The sequence below is a fragment of the Mandrillus leucophaeus genome, unplaced genomic scaffold, assembly GCF_000951045.1.
Source record: "Mandrillus leucophaeus isolate KB7577 unplaced genomic scaffold, Mleu.le_1.0 Scaffold482, whole genome shotgun sequence".
Lineage (NCBI taxonomy): Eukaryota > Metazoa > Chordata > Mammalia > Primates > Cercopithecidae > Mandrillus > Mandrillus leucophaeus.
Window position 1 is genome coordinate 2,550,106 of NW_012105165.1, and position 8,287 is coordinate 2,558,392.

Consider the following 8,287-nt stretch of genomic DNA (forward strand, 5'->3'; position numbering starts at 1 on the left):
AAATCAGCCGCTGCTGGAGCTGTCCCTTCAGCACCACTCGCCGTCAACCTCCCGCCGTCAGCCAAAGCACAGAGCTGGGGAAAGGGTGGGTGGGTGGGTCTGGAGAAGCTATGTTGTACCAACCAGGTTCACATATTTTTCTTCTGTGAAGCTCTGTCTCCACCCTCTCTGGAGCTTCTGCCTGCCTTATTTACACCCTACTCTCCACACCCTCTCTCTCTCCCCCACCCCTTGCCATGCCCCACCCCTCCCAACAAGTGAGAGAATCTAAAACCAATTGCATTTTTTTTTTCTCAATGACAGCTGACCGGAGAGAGAGGTGTACTTACAGGTGACAGTAAATATGGTTTCTTATGTCTTATACATGCCTCTGGCTTGCTTTTTCAAATCAAATGTCCGTCTCTAGCCACCACATCACTGTTATCTAAAGCAAAACAAGTTTTAGAAGTTTATCCCAGAAAGATAATGCTTTACAAAGCACAAGTTCCAGTTTTTTTGTTTGTTTGTTTTATTTTGTTTCATTTTGTTTTTTTGTCTGAAGCTGAAGAGAAAAGCCACAGATACCCAAGTATCCAAGTAATTCTCTAATAAGCCAATTTCACCCTTTCTCAAGTTTTCATTTCCCCTTGTATTAGTGTGCTCGGGCTGCCATAAGAAAGTATGACAAATTGGGTGGCTTAAACAACAGAAATATATTGTCTCATGGTTCTGCCAGTTTCAAATACAAAATTAAGATGTTGTTAGGGTTGGCTTCTTCTAAGAGTTTTGGAAGAAGAATATGTTCCAGCCCTCTCTCCTTGGCTTATAAATAGGCATCTTCTTCTTGTGCCTCTTCTGACTATTTTCTCTCCATGCATACCTGTCTCTGTGTCCAAACATCCTCTTTTTATAAGGATATCAGTTATATTAGATTGGGGCCCACCCTAAATGATCCCATTTCAACTTCACTATCTCTATAAAGATTCTATATCCATATAAGGTTACATTCTGAGGTACTGAAGGTTAGGACTCCAATACAGCTTTTATGAGGGGAAAGGGCACTATTCAACCTATAACAGGCCTCATCACCAAACAGATCATGTGCGTGTGTGCGTGTGTGTGTGTGTATCTGTGTGCATATTCCAAGAAAGAAAAAGAAAGAAGAAAGAAAGAATGAAAGAAAGAAAGAAAGAAAGAAAGAAAGAAAGAAAAAAGAAAGAAGGAAGGAAGGAAAGAAAGAAAGAAAGAAAGAAAGAAAGAAAGAAAGAAAGAAAGAAAGAAAGAAAGAAAGAAAGAAAGAAAAGAAAAGGAAGGCAGACACTATTCTACAGGCATAATTTGTTAGAATTGAAGTCCACTCACCCAGTAGGGAAAACACCAGGTCCTCTGTGGAAGAATATCTCTTTGATAAACAAGTATTGATATGATACTATGGCTTAGAAAGAGCAAGATTTATGAGTTATTAATAAGAACATTTTAGCAATATAGAGGGTGGGAAGACAGGTAGTAAAATGTGAATTCACCAAATAACATCTATCTGTTATGACACATTAAAAGTAGAGAACTAAAAGGTCTTTGGAAGGTCATTGAGATCTAGAAAATAAATGCAAAAAAAATGTAATATACACATTTATATTTTAAATTACTGACAATTTGACAGTAAATGTGTAAAGACAATGTGAACCCAGCATGTGAGTTACTAACACACACAAAAATGTATAAGGCTTTAATGTGAAGAAAATTATTTTAATTTTTTACAATTACCAATCACTGAGGTATTTCCAAAAATGATAATGATAATAAATTTCAGTTGCCAGAAAAATTACAAAGAGAAAGTATACTCACTTTCTAACAGTCATTCGTCCATTGTCTAGATGATGTCTTATATTGGCTAATGTAAATTCAGTAGGGAAAAGGGGGAATGTGGTTTGCTTTAGAATAAATTAACAACTGTAATAGCAACAGAAGCATTAATAATAATAGATATTTACTGAGATCATACTATGTTGAAAATTCTTCACATAAATTACCCCCTTTGAATTTAAATGGAGAAAATGTTCACATTAAATTGCAAGACTGTAAAAAGATAACTCATACAGATGACAGGAATCAGTAATGAAAACCTTTAGTCTCATAATATTAGTTGCACTATGAGACAACTAGAGAGAAAACAAAAAGAAAGGAAAAGATAATGCAAAGTACTCATGGGGAGGAAAATGGAACAACAAAGATCTAATGAGTCGATTTGGGTGCAAGGTTCTGTAAGCTATCTAGAAATAATCACATTGATAGGAGGATCATCTTTCCGAAGAACTCAGACTTTCCTTGTGATTCAAAAAGGATTATATGTGAAATTAGAGAACATGTCAGATAAGTTTGAAAATAAGAATGTGGGAAGATAAAAGGATGAGATGTGCATGTCAATGGAGAATTGATACACAAAGCAAGGAATAAAATACAGTCTCTTTTATTTTTTGCTGGTCAATAGAACAAGGGAAGAACCTAAAACAAATACCCAGGCTCCATTATATAAGACAGGAGAGAACAGAAAACCCCTCCAGCCAACGAACTGTACTGATCCTGCTGTAAAACTCAGATAAAAGTGAAAAGAAAGCAAAGCTTTGAAAAATGGCAATGGAAAACTGAGGGAGGAGAACATTTGTGGTTTCCTTTGTGGTCTGTGTGGAGCAACGATTTAGAAAACTGTGCGGACATTACCCCTTGCAGGGAAGCAATTGAAATCCTGCTTCCTTTATAATTCTTGAGTCAGCATCACAGAAAGGCTACAGAAACTAAGCACTACGTCACCATCAGAAATGTGAATTGATCTCTTGAAGCACTCTGTGACTGTCAGAATGACATACTTGCAAAAGTTTACCATTTGAACAACTTAATTATTCTAAAGTCTAGTGTGAGGATTTTAAAAATATTCTTCACTCTCAAAAAGTAATATATTCATAGACAAAATTCTTCTGCAGTAGATTAAAGAATGATCACAATTTTTCATTGCTCCCTACAGATTTGGACCTTTGTAATGTGACTTTGCAACTTCTCCCTTCAAGTCTGTTTCTCCAGCTCTTGAATCTGTGTTGTCTTTGTAACTTACTTTGGCCAATAGAATGGAATGGAAGTGATGATGTACCAGTTCCAAATCCAGGCTTCAGATGGTCTGGTATGCTTCTTCGCTCTTGCTCTGTCTCTCTCTCTCTCTGTCTCTCTCTCTCTCTCCCTTCCTCTCTCTTTCTTGGAACTCTACCCTAATACTATGAAAATAAGTCTTAACTAGTTGACATCGTGGTGAGAGATATATATGCCAGTCATGCACACACACACACACACACACACACACACACACACCCCTTCAGCACAATAAGTAATAGTATTAGGAGCCAACTCAGAGGACATAATAGAGGATTATCTGGATTATATACACACATACACACATATACACACATATATATTTTATATTTGATATATAAAGTATTATAACAAATAATATATATTTTTGTATATATTTATGTGTATATAATTATGTACTAACCATCTGTAAATGAGCTAGTACCTTGTCTTAGTCAATTTGTGCTACTATAACAAAATAATTGAGACTGTGTAATTTTTAAAAACAGAAATGCATTCCCTCACAGCTCTGGAAGCTCTGGAAGCTCTGGAAGTTAGGAAGACCAAGATCAAAGTGCCAACACCTGGTATGGGTCTTCTTATTGCATCCTTAGATGGTGGAAGGCAGAAGGCCAAGAAAGGGACAAATTCTTTGTCTTCACATTGCAGAAGAGAGAGAGAACCCACTCCTGAAATTTTTTAGAACAGCACTATTCTATTTATTGAAGGTGGTGCACTCATAACCTAAGAACATCCCAAGTCTCACCTCCCAACACTGCCACACTGGGGATCAAGTTTCCAGCACATGAATTTGAGGGGACACATTAACACCATGACATTTACACAATACACTCTTTTCCTACCCAAACTAATTACAGTAGACGCTTGAATAATACAGAGATTAGGGGCACTGATCCCCACACGGTGGAAAATCTATGTATAACTTTTGACCCTCTAACAATTTTCCTAGCCTACTGTTGACCAGAAGGCTTACCAATAAGGCAGTCAATTAACACATATTTTGAATGTTATCTGCATTATATATTATATTCTTGCAATAAAGTAATTTAGAGAAAAAATGTTATCAATAAAATCATAGGGAATAAAAAATATATTTACTGTTTATTAAGTGTAAGTGAATAATCATAAAGGTATTCATCTTAACCATCTTAATATTAAGTGGGCTGGGGAGAAGGGGCAAGAGAAAAAGTTGGTCTCACTGTCTCAGGGATGGCAAAGGTGACAGAAAATCCATGTATGAATGGGCCTGCACAGTTCAAACCCATGTTGTTCGAGGATCCACTATTTTTGTGATGATTATAATAAAATAGACCTACATATGATGAATTCATGGATTACTAATTTTGCAACTTGACCATTGGGTTTGTAAGAAATACGTATTTGCAGAGGCCCTGCATAAATATCTAGCATAATAACATAGGTGTTTAGTCAATTTAAGCTTGCTGTATACTCATAGAATTGATATGTAAGAGTGCTGAAAAAAGACATTTTAAAGAAAGCGAAAAACAAATTTCCATAAATATAAGATGACGTTGATTGGTAAGCATTAAAAATAAGAGTAAAAAATAGCCTTGTTTTGAAAAGCAATTCTTGGTCATAGCCTTCTTCATCAGTCATTCGTTTAAATAGATAAAAGATGATAGATATGATAGATAGGTAGATAGATAGATAAATAGATAGATACATACATACATACATAGATACATAGATAGATATATAGATAGATACATAGATAGATAGTAGGTGGATGGATGCAGAGAGAAAGAGACAGACAGACAGACTTTAGAAAATAGAGCAGCTCATTATTCACATCACACTATCTGAGGTCATTGTAATTTACAAAGGGGGCAATATGAGCAGATTTTCCCGGGGGGATTGTCATAACACTAAGCGTTAAATTATTGGCAGATATCAATAAAGTGTACTCTGCTTTCTTATTGTTCTTGTTCCTCTACAGATCGTGGATGATAACTAAGACACTCGAATATTTGAATAATTTTATAACCCATACTTTTAGTACTTTACCTCCTTCTACCAATAATTATTTCATTATTTATAGAGTAAGTGTATGGCTTACTCTATCACATTGTAAACTCTGTTGATCTGCTCAATCTATATTTTCTTATGACCTCTCAGCCATGGGAAAGTTCTGTGCTTGAAAATACATCACACCCCCTGAGAAGGTTTTTAAAATGCAAAAATCTTCACACTGAGATTCTGATTCAGTTGGTTTGGTGCAAAATATTATAAGTCTGTGTTTTCAAAAAGCATCATACATTTTAAGAAACACTGTCTATAGGAAGTTGCATTAAAGCAAATATTTATAAACTATGACATTACTTGAACATACCATCTGCAGAAAATGTTAGGGAAGAGTGGGGCAAAAAGATAACTAACATTTATTAAGGAAAAACTGTAATTCCAGACACTATACTTATACGTATTATTTCATTATTTATTATGATAGATCTACCAAGAAAATACTGAAATACGATATTTTTTATATTTGGTAAAGGATTGTCAGGTTAAATGAAGAGAACAGTGTTATTGTAATTGCAGCAGTTAAAACTTAAGTACTTAAGTGCAAAATAAAATGCCAAGAGCTTCGAATTTAACCCATTTAATCATCAGCCTATCATTTTTACTGGTGTTTTCCAAAGAGGAGGCTGACGCTGAAATTGTAGAATAACTTGCCCAAGTTCACATAGCTAATAAGAGACAGCTGGTAGTATTCAAACCCACAGGTGTTTAATTCTAATGCCTGTATCCTGGTCAAAGAGTAAATAGCAGAGCTGTGATTTGAATATATGCAGAACCATGATTTGCATAGAAAATAGAAGATAATAGACATGACAAAAAATAAATACCAAATTTAATGTATCCCAATTGTTTGGGGAATTGAAAACCCACCACCAGAATATCTCAGAGCTCTCTTTCCTCTGTTTAATAAATAGCATATGATAAAACCAGTAATCAAAATAGGCAAGTAAAATGAATTTTTTAAGGAAAAAAAATGAGTTTGAATTTGTTTAGTACAAAAGGAGAAGAATGGAAAACATAGGTCACAAATATTTTTCTGAAAAAATGTTGAGAATAATCAGGTTGATTTCCTCGGGAAATAAAAGTAAAAGCTCAAGGAATGAGGATGCTGAAAGAGACTTGCAATAAGACGGAAGCAGGTCTAAGCACACCAGTTTAGTTTCATTATTTAGAAAGATAATCTAGACAAGTAGAAAAGCAGGCTTCTGAAAAGCTACTACATGCAGTTTTCAAACAGAATTGAGGGAGGTAAAAATAACATCAGGGCAAAGAAGCAGTTCTAAAGAGGAACCAGACTGAGGTAAACATTGAAATTCTTTTCCTTTAGCCATGCCATGGAAACTTGCTTTTCAATTTTATTTGTATTTACTTTGTAAATAAATCAAACAATGAGATAGTATAAAATATCATGCAACTTGAGGAACAGACATGAAAGAGTATAAAACCCCAATATGGATTAGAATGACAAAACAACCCCTCAAAGAAAATGTTAAGCCATGCACCAAAATACACAGTGAATTGTTTCCAAGAGATATAAAACACACTTCAAATTTCTGCTGGAAAAAAATCCATTTCAATACTATATTTAGATATATAACTTTAAAAAGTCCAGTATTCTCTAAATGATCTAAATCTTTTTATTGCCATAATTACATTTGGACATTGAGTTAAATAAATTAAAGAGTGTTTTTAGTTGATGCTATGGTCTGAATGTGTCCTCAAATTTCATATAAGGTAATCACCAGTATGATAGAGTTAAGAGGTGGTACATTAAAGAGGTGATTAAGTCATAAGTGTGGCGCCTTCATGCATGGAATTAGGGCCCTTATAAAAAGGCTTGAGGAAGTGATTTTGCCTTCTACTCGTCCTTCAAATCTCAGTTTAAATAGCTGTACCTCCAAGACTTCCTTGATGTTCTAAAATACATTGTACTTTGTGGACTAGATATTGTGCATATGCTCTAGCACCCTTTATTTCCCTTATCAAGACAACTAGAAGCCAGAATTGCAATTACTTATGTAACTGTTTGTCTCACATGCTAGATTGTCAGTGCCAGAATCAAGCGTGTCTTAGTCACAATTATATACCCAATGTCCAGTTTAGTGCCTGGTTTGCAATGATCAGTGATTTTGATAAGGAAGATGATAACGATGATGATGAAATAACTGCAATGCTGATTATTTTGCAAGTAAAGATCATAGTTATCATTATTGTATACCTGCCATCTTCCAGGTTCTGCGCTAAATGATTTACATCTATTCTTCCATTTAATTCTCATAATGCTATAGTATATGAACTATGATTATTCCCATTATATAGATAAGAACATGTAGGTATAAAAAGTTACTGAAATGTAGATATAGAAAGATTACTTGAGTTGTCTAGTAATTGGAGAAAATAAGGCTGGAATCCAAATGTTTGGCCTACAAAGTTTGTCTTCTTGAATATTTGTGTTGTTTTGTTGACTATTGTAGGCAATGTAGAGGAAATTGCTCTGTATGAGTTTGAGTCCCTATAACTAAGAATTTTAGATATTGGATTCTTATTCTACTACACTTCTGATGTTTCTTTTTTTAATTATACTTTAAGTTATAGGGTACATGTGCACAATGTGCAGGTTTGCTACACAGGTATACATGTGCCGTGTTCGTTTGCTGCACCCATTAACTCATCATTTACATTAGGTATTTCTCCTAATACTATCCCTCCCCCTGCCCCACACCCTATGACAGGCCTCAGGGTGTGATGTTCCCTGCCCTGTGTCCAAGTGTTCTCATTATTCAATTCCCACCTATGAGTGACAACATGTGGTGTTTGATTTTCTGTCCTTGTGATAGTTTGCTGAGAATGATGGTTTCCAGCTGCATCCATGTCCCTACAAAGGACTTGAACTAATCCTTTTTTATGGCCGCATGGTATTCCATGGTGTATATGTGCCACATTTTCTTAATCCAGTCTATCATTGGGGGACATTTGGATTGGTTCCAAATCTTTGCTATTGTGAATAGTGCTGCAATAACCATACATGTGCATGTGTCTTTATAGTAGCATGACTTATAATCCTTTGGGTGTATACCCAGTAATGGGATGGCTGGGTCATATGGTACTTCTAGTTCTAGATCCTTGAGGA